The sequence below is a fragment of the Athene cunicularia genome, assembly GCF_003259725.1.
Source record: "Athene cunicularia isolate RWA chromosome 15 unlocalized genomic scaffold, athCun1 chr15_part1, whole genome shotgun sequence".
Lineage (NCBI taxonomy): Eukaryota > Metazoa > Chordata > Aves > Strigiformes > Strigidae > Athene > Athene cunicularia.
In genome coordinates, this window is record NW_020799121.1 from 14833991 (window position 1) to 14850889 (window position 16899).

Consider the following 16899-nt stretch of genomic DNA (forward strand, 5'->3'; position numbering starts at 1 on the left):
CCCTGGGTGGCAGAGGCCAGTCCTGGCCAGGCGGTCCCAGGTAGATGGAGAGCTCGGGAATTCCACCTCCTGGGATTCTTTGCATGGCTCTGTGATTTCGCTTGGGTGTTGTCCTGGACTCTGCTCCATTCAGTGCTTCTGTTTCTCTGGCTACTAGATAATTTTGAAACCAGTCATGTCACCTCCCTTCTCTTTCACACGTGCTTGGTTGCTGTGAAGTAGAAAACGAGCTCGCTCTCCGCGGTGAAGAATGTGTTGCTGTGCTCGCTGCCCAGTCCTTTCCTCGGGATTAGCTCTGATCTTTGGTCCTGGAGCTGTCTCTCTTCTGGTGGGTTTTCCAAGTGGCATCAGAATCAAGTTGATAGAACTCCTAGTGATTTTTCTTCTGTCCTTGACTTTCTAAACAGCGGTAAGAAAACTTCTCATAGTCTTGAAAATTTGGGTGTGTAAGTGCTTGTGGGGAGTGCTCTGCAGATCCGGGATGCAGGGCTCGGCATCACATTTGAGAGGATTACTCTGAGCACGTCAGGGACGTGGTACTCTTGTAGCTGCAGAAAACTACCTCTCTCATACCTTTGCCTGCTTGCGCGTTTAAAAATTGTACTGGTTTCTTGCTGAGGAGTCAGAGATCAAGATTTTTTCTTGAAGTCTTGGTCTCAGATTGATATTCCACAGAAACTGGTAACGTGGCGCAGCTCGCTAGCCAGGAGAAGTTTCCTGTGGCAAATGAGTTTGTCCTGATGAGTTGTGTGCTGTGTAGTTACCTAAAAATGTGATTAGTAAAAGGGGTGTGTGTGGGCACGGGTGTCTAAATGCAAGTTTTGAATGTTCTGCATCTTTTCTTATTTCCAAGCTATTTCTCTTTATGTACTCATGCAGGAAAACAATAATGCTAGTTGGAATTCTTTCACTTTCATAGCTTGGTAAAGGTATGTGATGCTGTTGGTTGTAGGGAGGTACTCAGTGTCTTTGCTTTCCTGCTAATTCACGTTAGTAACTTATTTCTTAACACAGGTGCAGCCTTTTGGGGCTCCTTGTTTGATTTTTCAGCATTAGGCAGCTTTTGGGGAGGAAAGTACTATGTCTATTCAATCCTTGAAAGAGATGTGCATGGAGTAGGAGATCACGCTGTATTCAGTGGGCTCTTTGTAAAAGCGAGGCTGAAGTAAACTACTTAATCCTGCAAGCCCGGGCATGAAGCTTGCAGTGATGCTGCGAGCACGGTCTGTATCACTTCTTTGTGCTTGGTGCACAAGGGTGACTAGAACCCGAGAATGTTGCAATGTTTTAGGTGTGGTTTTTTTGTTTTGTTTTTTTTTTTGTATGTAGGAAGCACCCAAAGACAACATACGGAAAAAGCCACAAACTTTTGGCTTTTGCCTCATTTAAATGAAGGCTCCCCGGTTGCAGCAGTCGCCCTTGTGGTGTAAACCACCCTGCGGTTGTCTTGAGTTTGCAGCCAAGGAGACTGAGCTCACAGGAGAGCTGTGGGATTCCCTCCGCAGCAAGCTGTCTTGAATCCTAAACCTTGTGAATGACCACGGACCTGGTAGATTTAACAGTTTAACTGGAAGACATCGTGCTTGGTAAACTCTAGATGCAGCTGGGGGTGCAGACTTTTCCTAAAACCGCGGAGGAAAAGGATAAACGTGCTCCAGGGAGAGGGGACTGCAGGGAGCCGATCCCGATACCGCGTGTGCTGGGTTGAAAGAGGTGGCAGAAGCTCTCTGATTTCTTTTCCCTGACTGTCAGTAAGTTTGAAGGGCACACATAAACTTTTGTCTGAACTCTCAGGACAAAAAAAAAAAAAAAAAAGTTAGCAAATCAAACCCCTAGCAAGTCAGTTACTGTTTGCCTTTGAACGGGCTTCTGGGGGTGAAGCAATTTTGTGCACGGTGGATTTCCAGTGTCTCAGGTTCTGTTAAGTGGCAGGAAAACCAAATTCTTAAGAAAAGCTGAGTATGGAGTTTTGGCAAAACACGTTAAATTTAGTGTGATGAGTGCTCTTTTTGCAGCTGTTGGTTTAAAAAAAAAACCCAACTCGGTGATGTTTCCCTTTTTTTCCTCATCATTCTACGCTAGTATGACCTAACCGTCTGATCAGAAAGGGATGTGTAGGTCTGCTGGATGATGATTTTCCTCAGGCCTAGGCTTAAATAACCTAGACTCTTAAAAGAAGTATATTCCTGTAAACAGTTTAATCTTCAGATTCTTTTCTCAAATCAAAGTGGCTTTATTTTCTTGCTTCCCACTGCTTTTGGTTTGTTCTGGAAATAGGTAATGCTGGAACTTCTGCAGACAAGAAAAAAGCCTTCCAAAGTGTTTGGGGTTATTTTTCAATGCATCTGTTTAAATTGTTAACGCATATTTTTACAGTTCATGAATACCTCACAGCTATGTCGAAACGATGGGAGTTGAATTTTCATTTTACATTCTCCATCTCTACAAAACACGCTTGAGAGGAAATGAATTTTTTTTTCTTAGGCTTGTGTGATTGTGATGATGCAATTTGAGCAGTGTGGGACTACAGAGGATTATTATCTGAAACATTGCTTGTTTTTGTTTTGAGTCATGTCCCATGAACAGGCACTTAAACATTGGGGGGGGGGGGAAATCTGGTCTCCTTTAAAGCCATTTACAGAGCCCTTCATTAAAAGTTCTTATCAGAATGAAAGTGCCAAAACTTTCACTTTGGGGATGTAATAAAGCTGTTGCATGCCTGAAAGAAGGTAAGTGTTGGTCTTGCAGCAGTGTGAGAACTGAAAGCTTCTTACTATTGTAGTAATTATGAGTCAGGATGGTCATTAGCCTGCTGTAACAAGTAGAAAAAGATAACAATTCAAGTGCTGAAGCTTTGGTTATCTGCACCATTTTCACTTAAAGGGAAAAAAGGTGCATGTGGGTTCCAGCAGTTTCTTCCGAGAGCGTTGTCTGATTTTACAGAATTAGCGTTAAACTTTCATGTGGGGTGGTGGGACGTCGACATCTTTATCTTTTTCTTTTTTTTTTTTTTTTTTCTTTTTCTTCCCAGATCAAAATACCCTTTTAATTTGGTTGGGGGCTGGGGAGAGAACTGCCGTGAGCCAAGTGGCCTGTTAACTCCAGCTCCAGGCGTGACCCAGTTTCAGTTGGGCAGGGAGGGCTGCGGAGCTGGGGCATGCCTGGGAAGCGGGCGAGCTCTCCCAGCTAGGCCAGCCCAGGAACAGACAACCTGAACCGCGCTCCAGAAGCGGCACTCGGATGCGAATAAGATGGACGGCAAAAAATAGAAGAGAAAGGAATGGGCTGCGTTTTTTTTTTTGTTTGTTTAAATCTAAAATGCATAGATTTGGCACGCTGGAGAAGAGGGGGAGAAGTGAAGATGCGAATGCTTTATTTTGTTAGTTTTTCTTTAATTCTAGGAGTTAACGACAACTTCACTCTTCGTAGTTCCTAAGGGTAAAAAGCTGCCGGTGTTTTTGGTGAAATGCATGAAAATATGAGGATTTGTGTGTGCTTTTGCTGATGCAAAAAACGTTGTTGCCATCCACGTTGGCCCCTTCTGTTTATATTTTCATACTGACTTGTTTTTTCTGGTTTCAGCAAGCGTTGTTAATAAATACGGAGTTCCGAAACGTGTGATTCCTACCGTTGTGAAACTAGGATGATCTTTATTTTACAGTCTTGATGAGAATTTCAAAAGCATAAATAGGAATGAAATTGAAGTTTCTCTTTTTATTCTGTTATTTTAATGAGCTCAGACTTCAGCTTGGATTAAGCCCGGCTGCTTTTTCAGTTCGGCCATAGTATCCGTAACTCTTGGTAGGGAGTCAGTCGTGCCAGAATTGAAGAGGGATGTTTATCTGCTGCAAGTACGTTCCAACCATACAAGGCTTTCGATGGACAAAGCTGTCTCATCCACAAGGAAAGCATTCGGCCCAGCAAAGCCGTGGTACATTTTAAACAGGGTTGGAATTTTTGGCCACTGTAATTGTTCGATATTTCATGAGAGCACTCAGAATTCTTCATTGAACAAAATGAGCCCAGATGCCTTTCTAAAACAGGCATTTGTGCTACATTGGTGCAGCTCAGCTGGCTTCTGCTTTTACTTAGAGACCTTACAAGAAATGTCATGTTTATTATTTGTTGTCAAACAAGGCTCTTACTGTATTGGCAGTATTAAATGTCAGATATTAGTATAATCTGCCTTTAGAATGTTTTAAGCCACATGATAGTTGCAGACATCTAAATATCCTCCTATTCCGGCAGTACGCATGATGCAGGGGTTTTCTTTTGCATGTTCAAGCCTACGATACCAGTTGTGTCCAAGAAAGTAGATATCTTGACTTATGCCAATAATAGTATTTCTAAAACATGTTGGAATTTATGTATCTTGTACTTCTTATAGTCGTCATAATGTTCAGTTTTTAATATTCACAGAATATTAAAAAACCACTGCAGCTCTTGGTGCTTACTGTTTGTGCAGGAGGGATCGATGGGTTTGATCACGGTAGAGTTCCTAGGACAACTTCAGGTCTTTTGCTACTCCCCCAAATACAACTTTACCTGGTAGGGAAGAGATGCTCGCTGTTGCAGCGTGGCTGTGGGAGGCTGCAGGCGAGGTTTCCGCATGTCTGACCTGATCTCCCTGAACTTGACAGGGCAACAGATGTTTTTCTTGACTTCTTCCTTAAAAGAGTTGAATCGCAGCACGCAGAGGAAAGACTCGCCAATAGTTACAGATCAGCATTTCAAGGTCAGGGAGACTGGTTTCTGCGGGGTGAGCATTATGCTAATTCAGTTGTTAAACGTATTGGAATCGCGCTTCCTTTTGCTTCTGCAGCGCTTGCAGATTCCATCGGCGCCTTTGCTCTGCGCTTGGAGTACAGAGGGTTAGTTTTGGGCAGGCAGAAGCTTTCTTGCGTGCTGTACTGCGGGCATGCGAGAAACGCGTCGGCAGGTCTCGGTTTGAATCGAGTTCTTCACACGAAGCGCTTGCTCAAATAGTGCCACTGTCATGTTGGTGCTTCTTGCGCGACGCTGAGATCTGACGGAGGGGTCGGAGCCTTGTTTAAGGTGAAATACGTGTTTTCCTTCCCGAGGGCACTGTGTATGGGGATGAAGGGCTGGGGCAGATTCGCAGCTGCAACCATGGAATTCACTGTTTATGTGTGTGCAAAAATGAAGTGAGAGCGTGTGCTGAAGCGGGTGTGTAACTTGGGCCCTGTGACTGACACCTCTTACAAACAATACTAAGGCTTTTCTCTCCTATTTTGGCCTTGAATACTAGGAATGTGTGTTAGTGTTGTTTCCTAACCAGCATGTGTAATACCTTTAGAGATTATCTCTGATGCGTTAAAGCGTATGGGATATACGTGTAAAGTAACAATCAGGGAGTGTCATGTTTGATCCCGGACTGTTGCACACCGTGTAAAAAGTAGTTAATTTTGAATCCATTGGGTTTTTTTTTTTTTTTTGTACTGTAGATGTATAGGTTGCCTGAGGTTTTTGCACAAGCTTGACAGTAAGAAGCAGGTTAGTGTATTTTTTCAAATTGTCTCCAAAAGTCTTGTCTTGGCTCCATGGAGTTTAATCTCTTCTTTTTTTTTTTTTTAAACATCTTTAATTCCAGATTAGTATCCTGTCAAAATGCTGCCTTTACAGATGCTGAAAATGGTTGCTTTGAGGTTAAAGATCTTGCCGCCTTTTCTCTTCGGCTTGGCTCTAGAAATGACTGGGCTCTTACGCCTGTTACGTCCTTTCTGCTGGCACTGGAAAGTTGAACTTGGTGGTGTTGCTCCTGAGGAATTAGAAGCATTGTTACACCCCAGCATAGTTGGAGCCTTCCCACAAGTTCTTGGGGCAGGGCTGCTGTAGTCTGGGTATTTCTTACGGCTTTAAAACCTTTATAAGCTCTGGCCTTATTTTCTGCTTATGTTGGCTCCTTCAGATACCGAGAGGCAGCTCCTCTCTGGAGATCTGCATCTCAGCATCCTGTTAATTACACTGGTTCCACCGGGACTCGATAGCTGATGGGAGTGTGTGGAAAAAGCCTGTGAGTATGGGAGGGGCACCCAAACACAGCGTGTGGAGAACATCTTCGGGAGTAGGGAGCAGGAGGTAAGGAAGCAGGTGGCAGGTTGGCATCTGGAGAGCTTCAAGACTGCTAACAGCCCACAGTGGAAGGCAAAGGATGTCTCCTGGCCGTCTGGCACCTTCCTCCTCCGCTGCTTCTGCCTGCAGGGGTCAGTCCCAGCCCCTGGCATTGCTTTGAGTGTGGTGGCCACTGCCGGTGCCTGGTGGGCTTGGCTGTGGAGCCGTCTGACCCGTCTGAGACCGGGCTAGTAACTGCGAAGGAATCGGAGTCAGTGCTTGGGCTTGTACCTAGAGAATGTGCCGTGGGCCAGATTCGATGGCTCTGTGCTCTGTTACATCTGCAGAGTACTGCAGAGGGGGCTGGAACGGAGAACTTGAGGCACGAGTGTGTATTTGAAGCTGTATAATTAACAGAAGGTTGCTTATAACTGTTTAACCAATACTGGCTTTAAACCAATGTGCAAGACAATGTTTACGAGAATTTGGAGTGGCTTTTATTAGGCACCCGAATCAGTAGCGTTTATCATTTTGCTGCAAAACAAACAGGCCAGGTGCTGCCAGAACGTTGGGCACTTTTGGTCTCCTCTCCCATCTGTCTCATTCCTTCACCCTGATTTTTATAACTTTGGCTCTTGAACCTGACGACTTCCAGGGAGGGGATCTCAAGTTGATCAGTGCGATTCCTGGGCAGGGTTTGTGTCCAGTGGTTCAGGTGTATCTTTTGTCCCTGGTGTGCTGGTTGGTTTGTATGTGATGAAACAGAAGAAAAAAAATCACCCAGACTTCTTCACTGAGCAGGTCCCTGGTCTCTTGGGTGGTTCAACAAGTCTCTAAACTATATCTGGCTGGAAACTGGAAAGAAATGATATGTTGTGCCTGTGTCACTTCTGGAGCCTCCTCCGCTGGCTGCCGCCTCACCAAGGATGCTGGGGTGTGTGGGTCTTAGCGGCTGACTTGGCAAGTGAAATCAGACTTGAGGAAGCTGAAGGTACAGTTGGCCTTAACGTTGAGCTCTCTGGACTGGCGCGGCTCCTGCTCTCTGAACGACTGATTCAGCTGGGATTCCTCCCGCAGAAACGCTGGATCCAGAGTCATTACCCGCTTTCATGACAGCAGTGAACCTGCGGATCAGCAACAAAAAGGGCAGCGAGGGAGTCAGCTCGGCGGGTCTCCCAGTACCCGCAGGAGTTACCGAGCCTCTTGGAGTCGGGGGCTGTCTCGTCCCTTGCAGAGGCATCCAGCGGTACTAGTGGAGCTAAAGCCAGGCTCAGTCGTGCTCTGCCGTGTGGCTCTCTGGGGGCAGGAGTGGACAGGGCTGGGGAGCTGGCAGGACTCGGTGTATTCTGCTTTTGGTTTGCAGTCAAAGGAACCTTCTTTGCAATAACATCAGAAAGATGATGTCTCTAAATCTGCTCCAAGATCATTCTCAAATGACTAGTTAAAATTCCTTTGGATATGCCCTGAGGAATTCGGGTCAGGCTCTGGGGCTGCTGGAATACTGGGGCAGGAGGGATCCGAGGGAAGCCTCTCGGCCTGGATGCTCACAGGCAGGTGAGTGCTCATGCCCAGCTTCTCGGGTCCGGATGAATCGTTGGGAACATACTCGTGATCTTTCATTCCTGCTCATTTTTTTTTGAGCTCCAAAATATACCTGGGTCAGCTATTCATTATTATCCTGCCTTAAAATAGAGGTGATCTCTGCACTGTACTGTGTATTCTTTGACAGTGTCTGCGAGTTTTTATGTTACTCTTTTTATCTTCATTTTGATGTGTCAGAGTGGTTCTGTGGTTTCTGTGCTTACCAGAAAGTTTAAAAAAGACAAAACCCCACTGTTCACTTGTGGTTAAAAATGCACTTGGATGCTAAAAGCTTGTGAAATGTCACTTAAGCAGCCACGCGTGCTGCCTTCCTACCCCCGTGCCCCCGACACGGGGGTGTCTTCCACACAAGCGTTTCTTCACAGCCAGGCACTTCCAGGTTCTAGTGCCTCCATGGTTTGGATTTTGGTGCTGGTTTGTTTTTTTTTTTTGTTTTGTTTGGGTGTTTTTTTTTTTGTGGTGGGGGTTGGTTTGGGTTTTTTTTCTGTGTTTTTTTTTTTTCACTTCAGCTATTTTTTTTTCTTCCACCTCCCTCAATAAAAATGTTAACATTTTAAGTGTCTGAACTGTGGCCTTTCAATTAATAGGCAGTTTTCCCCTTCGGTCCTTTCTCAAGCATGTAGGGAGATGGAGGGGATTGTTTTTGTAGTCATAAAGCTTCTGAGTAGTGTGTTGACCAGTAATTCGTTACAGGCCTTGACTTTGCTGAACAACACCGTGTTTCTGAAGAACAGGGTAGAAAACGATGGCCAGCGTGCGTGTGCAGGCTTTGTGCTGCTGGAGTTCTTGGCTTAAACATGCTTTTGTTCAGAAAACAGGCAGAAATGCAGTGTCACTGCTTCGATTCCTCGCAGTCAGTACAGAACTCCCCGATGCTCAGTTCAACCCGTATGACTTTTGGGGGAAGAAGAAACTCCTTACGGATTGCTGATAATGAGACCCTGCTAGCAGGTAACGAAAGAACCGCAAACAAATCAGCAAAACCAGCCAGTGTTTCTGAAACGGGTGTTGTGGGTTTTTTTGGGAAAAAAAAAAAGACTATTTCCTGCGTATGTGAAAGCTGGATGTGAGCACTGAAGGAAAAACGGGTGCCTTATCATCAAGGTAGCAGCAGTAGCTCCTCTGGCACATAAAACATTCTTGACAGAGCAGCTTTTTCTGGGAATGCAGCTCGGGGCAGATCGATGCCTGACAGGAGGCAGCGTCCTGCTGCAGTAACACATCCTACCCAAATTAACGCTGTGTCGAGTGTACAAGGAAGGGATCAAAGAGCTGCCTGAAAATTGTTAACAAACCCGAGAGGCAAAAAGATTAATTTCGAAGCGTGTAATTGTTTTGTAGAGCAGAGGATGACATAAGGGATTTTGGCCTAGAGAATGATAAATGCCACCAAGTATTTTGCTTTTACGACAGTATTTTATTTGACTCAAAATAGAGCCACATGTATGTCTCTAGTCCAGGGTTTGGTTTTTTTTTAATATTGATGGGATATGAGTGGAAATTGTAAATCTGATGGTCACGTCCATTTGAATGGCTCCATCTGTATGCTCAAAGGCACAACTAGAATAAAATTAATCCAGTTTAAGATTGTTAATAATTGGCTTGTTTGAAATCGAGTCATCTTTTATGGAAAGCATTTGAATTGCTGCAATAGGAGCAAGAGCTTGGGCAAAGGAGGATTTTTATCAGATAGCCCTGCCTGTGTCATACCCAGAAGAGCTGAGATGGGCATTTTCCTTGCGGTGTGGTGTTGGCCTCCCAGGGCTGGTGCTGGAGTTGGTTTTTCAGTGTGGTCAGGCCGTTGCTGAGCACGCTGGAAAATTTCCCTCAGGGTTGTTGCCAGTGACGTGTAAACCCAAGTCCGACTTCAGTTCTACCGTTCCCTCCGTTTTGCCTTAAATATTTTTGGGTTACGGGAACCACGCATAGGAAAGGGTCAGCCGTAAAAACCCCTCTGAACGCACGCGTCCGAGAGATGTGTCGGGATCTGCTTGTGCTGGCGCACAGAAGGAACCTGTCGGCGAAGCTGGGGGCTGCTGGCAGGGCCAGCGTGCCCCGTGCCCGCGGACCCGGGGCTGGGCACGGAGGCGCTTCCCCGCGTCCAGGCGATTCAGTGTCACGTGTGCCGCACCACTGTTACTGTCAGCTGCTAGGAATGTCGTTAGTCAAAATTTGCTAGGTAGTGCTTACAGCTTTTTTTTTTTTTTAAATTTTTTTTTTTAATTAATGTTTGCACTCAGCACGCTGAGTGCACCCTGTGGTAATTCTGAGCTGAACCCTGGGGAAGGGAAGCTGGGTGCGAGGTGTTGTTCCAGGGTGGGCGCTCGCATCCCGGCTGGCAGGACCTTTAGAAGCTGCTCCCGGGACCACCTGCCCGCCTTGGCATGCCAGTGGGGGAGAGTGAGATGGAGTTGTGGTCGTTACTGATGCTGACGCTGTCAGCCTGTTACCACAGCGTTTGTCTTTTCCAACGGAAACAGGTATTGTTATTGCCCGCTTCAGCTGGGTCCTGCCACGGTGCAGCTTTGTGGCAAGCTTGATCTTTAAGATGAAGTTTGCTACAGCTTAGAGGAGCAGGCTTAGAAATGGTTCATTAGTTCATGGAGGAGAATAATCTGTTCCTGGGAACCATCTGGTCCAAGCCCCTGTTTAGAGCAGGGCCAGGTCGGAGCCTTATTACGCTGCAGTTCATTTCTAGAGTAGTGCTTGGGATGAGGATCTGGGGCTTGAGTGTTGTTGCTTGTTGACCACGCTAGACTACATGCTTCTGCTATGACTAACGCAAATATTTGAAAGGTTGTACGGTGGAACTGAATGGAGGAGTTGCTGCTAGACAACGCTGGCTGGCTGTATTGAAAGAACATGTGTCGTGAGCAGCAAAACTCCAAGCTGTTGAACGCAGAACTTTTTGGTGTGTGATGGAGTGTATGTAGGCCAGGTTGGATGGGGCTGTGAGCCCAGGGGAAGGTGTCCCTGCCCGTGGCAGGGGGGGTTGGGACTAGGTGATCTTTAAGGTCCCTCCCAACCCAAACCGTTCAATGAATTTAAAATTTATTTTTTTTTCTTTTAAAGCAAGCAAGTGGAAAATCAGCCAGTGAAGACATCGAATTGTATAGCTGTAAGAGGTGAAGCAAAGCATAAACGTTTGTAACAAGAATACACAACAACAAATTTCTTTTGAGTTGGGTGGAAGCTTAGAAGCAGCATAATCGATACTGCAGCACCTTTGCTCGAAGCGTTTTGTCTGCAGCGGGCATGTGCTTTTTGCAAGTCTCTTGGCTAGCGACTCTGCAGCTTCGGAATCTCTCCTTCAGGACAGGTACAGGTGTAGAACTACTACAGTGTCAATCCTCCTCCTTTCTGGAGATGCAAAGGAATCTTAATGCTTAGGCCTCAAACACAGGTGCCAGTCGCCCTCGCACGCGTGCAGGATGGGGGCTGTGGTGGTTACGCAGGGGGATGGTGTTCTCCCTGCAGGTTTGGCTCTGCTCCGCCTCGTGGGCGAGCTGTGTTTTCCCCAAAGGTGCTTCCCTAGGGTCTGTCAGTAGTCGCTCTGTAATAATTGTTGGCACTGGCTGTACAGTGGCCTGAGACAGCTTGGGACCCCCACGGTGAGAACAGATCCTGAGGGTTAGAACGGGGGGAAAGCTGTCGGCCTTGGGGAGACCAAGGGTAGCTTTGCCCAGGTGTTCTGTCTCGGAGAAGATGCACATACATATCCACACGCATAATTTGTCACGATCATGATTCTTTTTGGTCTTTCACCCGTCACTCTGTTTCCTTTGTCCTCCGTTTTACGGGTTCAGGTTTTCTGCAGATGATAAAACTGAAGTGACCTCCCGGTGTGTTGCAGGTGGTGCTCCGAGGCCGGGAGCTTTGTGTTTGATAAAGTCTTGATAAAACTTTGTTCTTTTCTCCACATAGCGACACCTTAATCCGTTTTTCAGCAATCAGAAGACACAGCATTTATAAATTTAGTACTGGTGGTTCCAAGTCAGTCACAGAACAACGCGAGCTGGTTGTGCTTTCTGAAGGTGGCTTACTGCATCAGGCCACAAATGCGTTTCCCAGCGCTGGAAATTCTGTTCGAATTTGAAGAGGAAGATCAGAGGATTATGGACTTTGTTCTTTCTCGCAGTCCCTTCTGACACAGAAGCACCTGCCATGCATAAAGGCAAGCAGGAAGTATCTTCTCTCATCGCACTATTTCTGTAATACAGTGACCTTCAGCAGCTCAGTTTGTATGAAACGATCCGGTCCCTCTGCTCCCGTCCTGGGTGCAGAGGGTGATGTGTCAGGTTTATTTCTGAAGGCTTCATAGCCTTTGCTTGCAAGCAGTAGTTCTGTGAAGACACTTGCCTATTTTTGTAACAAGTAGGTGGATTTTTTTTTTAATGAACTGAAGCCCACGGACCTGTTTTACTCCGCGCTCTGGCACGCCACGTCGGGTCAGCAGCAGACCCTTCTCCCCCGAGTGATGGGAGCGCTGCAGTTCTCCTCAGCTTTGGTGTTTTCATGCTGGCTGGCAAGCTGAGCAAGGTGTGTCACTGCGGGGATCTTCTGAGGGGTCTTTTAACTTCGCATTTGCTCCATGAAGTAAATAGTTTCGACGTCGGTGTTCGTGTAGTTCTCACTAGTGTTTTGGGAAGAAACTGTCCCAATAATATCATTGCTGCTTATAAAGCATTTACAGCAGCTGGTAGCTCTGAAGGCGCCGAGTGGGGTGAGTGAAACACAAAAGCCAGTGGTGATATCTGTGTCCTGAGATCAGAGACAGTTGTCCTTTGTCTTCCCTTACTGCCGAGGGGACGAGAATTACACGCCGATACAGTAAATACTTCCAGGTGTGGGTGGTCTCTAAGCATCTTTTTACTGCCGAAACGTGGTACTGAACGTGGTGTTCTGTAGGGGAGTATCAAATGGAAGAACGCCCAAGTGTTTTTTTCAGACCTGTGTTTCTATCTGTGCTGCAGACAGCTGGCTCATCCATCTCCGTACTCTCCTTCAGCCGCGTCCGTGGTGTGGCTGCCAGATCAGAGCATTCTCGCTCAAAGCTGGAGCCTCCAGAGAAAACGCTGCCCTGCCTCGCCTCCGTGGGCTTCAGCGGGAAAGGGATGGGCAAAAGCTCGAGGTCAGAGCAATCAGTAGCTGCTTGATGCATTTCTGAAACAGTCATGAACCAAATTTCACCTCTTAAAGCAAGGTCGTGAAGACCATACACTCGAGGTATGAATAAATTAGTATATGATTAATTGAATCATATTTGTGATGCACAGCATAAGAGTATGAAAAAGACATAACCGGGGCTTGAACGCTGTTCCTTTAGAATCTGCGCAGAAAAAAACTTATTCTAATAAAAATTTATTTTAAATACTGTGATAAGTGAAGTTAAGCATCCTGCAAAAGATGATCATGTTGTTCCTACAGATTAACCAGGAGGAAGCGTTATAATGATCCTGGAAAGGTTTGAGGAGAAATTTGCCAGGTTGCAAATTAAAAGTATTCACCCTGCGCCACGTCCGGGGTGGAACCTGCTGACCTTGGGAGCTGCAGGTAGAGCCGAGCTCTCCCTGGAGCAACCGAACATCTTCCTGTAAGAGCCTTGGTCCGACTTCTTTTTTCAGTTCCATAGACGATTTTTCTTGCTTGTAGCCAAACCTGATCATTAATATTTCATCTGGCATGCAAGGCAGTTGTTTCTGGAATGTCTTTTTTTTCCTGCTAAATGATGTGTGTGGGGGGGGAAGTTATTTGTGGGTCTTGAAATGCTTTTACAAGGATGAAAACTAAAAAAATATTACCCGGAGGTGAAGCTGACCACAAAAGCAAGTGTTTGATGACACAAGCAAACATCTGAGCCCTGCTGGGAATACCGACCTTCTGCACAAACCCGCTTTTAGCCTGGCTTCAGCCTTATCCAGTAACTCGTGTTGGTCCTGCTGAATGTCATCCTCCATTGGCAGGAATCAAGATTTTGCTTTTGTTCTCCATTTGAACTGCCAAAAGAATTGGGCTTTCTGCAGATACCCACCCAGGAATGAGCCGGGTGGAATCCCTGGTGCAGAATACTAGCTGGAAATAAGAGATGACTCACTCGGAAGGGTGAGGGTGCACAGCATCTGCCACCAGAAATGGTGATTCACCAACATTTCAAAGCATTTTTCCTCTGGTCAGCGTTTGTTCTAGCTCAGTCTCATGAGACCTTCAAAACAAATTAGACCCTCTGGAACCTGGAAGAGAAAAGAGTTTACTCCGAAACTGTCAATGAGAGGGTTGCGGAGGATGGAATTATGGATGAATGAGATGTAATGAGGTGGTGGTACAGGTCAGAGGAAATGCCTGACGTGCTCTTCCAGCCCCTGTGCTCTTGAGGGATCTCTCTTGAGGAGAACACGCTGGCAGCGGTGTGTGAAGAGCAAAAACCCGAACCAAGAGTCTGGTTTTGACAAAGATTATCTTGACAGAGGAGTAGTTGCCCATAATTGTCTGTAGGAATTGCCCCCGAAGGTCAGAGTGCGGAAGCTTTTGGAGCCGAAAACCCTGCAAATGGGTAACTGATAATAAACGTGGTGGCCGTGCAGGGGAAGGCACGCTCGCAGTTGATGTTTGTAGGGATCTCTTCTTGCTGCGTCCCAGAAATAATGGGAAGCAAACCCCTCTGGTCCCAGGTCCCTTCCACCCGCTGCCTTTTCTTCCTGAGCTCCGCGAAGGTGCTGCCGGACAGACAAGGGCCGGGGACGTAACTGCTCACTGGTGGCTGATTTTTTGCAGATTAATCCTGTTTGGATATTTTTTTATACATGACACGCAGACTGTGTTACGTTGGTGTGAAAACTCTCTAGGACTGACAGCTACGGAAGCGAACAATTAGATAATTTTTATTTTTTTTCACGAGTCGCTCCCTCCAGACCGATCTTTGTTTTACAAATCCAAGGAAACTTGGCGGATGACTCTCCCTGCCCCATGGCTGTCACAGGGCGTTCCATCTTGGTTATGGACAGTTGTATTTTGCTGTTGAATCCCATTTCAACATGAATTGTGTTTTCCGGAGCGCTTGTCTCAGCTGATTGTCCTGCAGTCGAGAATGTAATCTTAGATGTATGTTGTCAATGCCAGTGTATTTAGCGTTGAATTTTTGGTTTGCTATAAATGTCACTGCCTCTGCGTGGCCAGTTTGAATTACTGAGGCTGCTTGCTTGTGGTGCTTTGTAACTTGTTACCCTTTTAACTGCCTTACTTTTGTAACACGGATGTTAAAATATAAGGTGTAAAGTTTTCCCTCTAGTACTGGGATGGCAGCACAGAATCAAACAGATTGTTGAAAATATTTCTGTTCTCCAGAGCACGTCTAGATCTCAGTGAAACTCTTAACTAAAAGTGGTGGTAGTTATGGAGTTGTACTGGCAATAGCAATTAGAGATTTACAAGTGCTTGTAAATGCTGCTATTTATAGGATGGGCACTTTATTTAACAAAACGCTGATCTTTCTCTGCAGCGGGAGAAAATGTCAGAGTGGAGTATTTCATCGTTGTGGTGGGACTGGACTATAATATCTGAAACAACAGCACTTTGTCCTTTTTTTTTTAAAAAAAAAAAAACAACAAAACACCTAGAGGCTTCAAATAGGCTTGCACATGGGGAATGGAGACAGAATATTTTAAATTGGAATATTAGCATTAAAGATCTGTGGGACTTTGCAGGTCGTAAGATGCCCGTCTGGTGAGACTGGGAATATGTATTTTTCGTTCTCAACCTGTTAACTTTGGTTATTGAGAAGCAAAATTAAATGCCCGGTTCCACTGAACTTCTTGCTGTGAAACTGGGAAAAGGTAATTTAAATGCATTTGATGACATGTTCTTACTTTGTGAGTAAATTTGTCCAGGGATATTTCTAAAAATTAAGAGGCGGTATGACAGTATTTTCATTAATCTTTCTCCTTAAGGGACCCTGTATGTCCTTTAAATACAACTGATGGATCCCATTTCAGTGAGTGATGGTACTAATAATGTGAATTAGGCTTAAATCCAAGAATAGAAAAAGCATTTATTTATTTATTTATTTTTACTGAATTAGTTGCGTGATCTTAGTTACAAAAGTTTCGGAGGAGGTTCGTTTTCCTTTGTGTTATTTTGATTGTGCTATAGTAAGTCTTATGTCCTTGACGGTATTAACACACATGGTTAAAGTATTCTTTTCTTCATACATGCCCAGTAAGTGATGGGATTAAATAAGAATTAACAGGGCAGATCCTATCAGCGACTCTCCAAGTGTTGTAGGGAGCAGCAGAAGGACGATTGCGTAGGATAACCGCCACGGACTGCTGTAGACTGATGCCAATATATGGTCAGTGAGGAGAGGAAGAAAAAAAAAAAAAATTTATTTTTTTTTTTTAAAAGAGTGAAACATTTAAGAGGGTGGGGAGGCCTTCGGTAGGAGGAATGAGAGAAATCTCAATTTGTGGACATGGGCATGGCGTTGTTTTGGGCAGCTCTGTGGCTCGCTGTGCCAGGAAACCTGCAGGACAGAGGAGTGTGTAGGCACTGGCAAAGCTGTCTTGTCAGAAGCTGCTAATATATGTAGCTACACGAATCTCTTCTTGTGTTTACATATTAAGGGTGTAATATATTTTTTTTTTATGCTGGTTGGAGATTTGATGCCTCTAAAGAAGGAAAACCTTGTGTTTATTTGGTAGCGTTCTATTGGAGTATTCTCGGTGTAAGCAGACAGGGATATTCACCGTTCAAGCCATGCTTTCCGAATGTTTTCAAGTTCATAAACCGTATTTTTGGGTTTGGGGTGGGTTTTTTTGTTTGGTTGGTTTTGTTTCCTTTTTTTTTTTTTTTATAGCAGAGCTATTTTTCTCTGCAGAATTCGTATACTTTCCACCCTTACAGAAGACAGATGGACTTGTTTGTCTGCTGTGAGGTTCAGCAACAGATTATAGATTATTTTGCTTTGTGTCACTTAAAACATTCTTATTTATGAGCAAGGAAGTTGACGATAATCATGTGATTCATGGTAGAAAAATTATCTGCAGGCTGCTGCTCCTGTTGTCCTAATAGGCTTAAAGGAATTACCACTGATGTAAATAATAGTTCTGTGTGCTGCTGGTGGGCAAGGCAGGGCAGGCAGACGCTAAATAGAAAGGGTGTGTGTTGGGTAAAGCCCTTCCCAAATGATTTTTTGCAAAAATCACACTGTGCAGTGAATAATCCATTCCGATT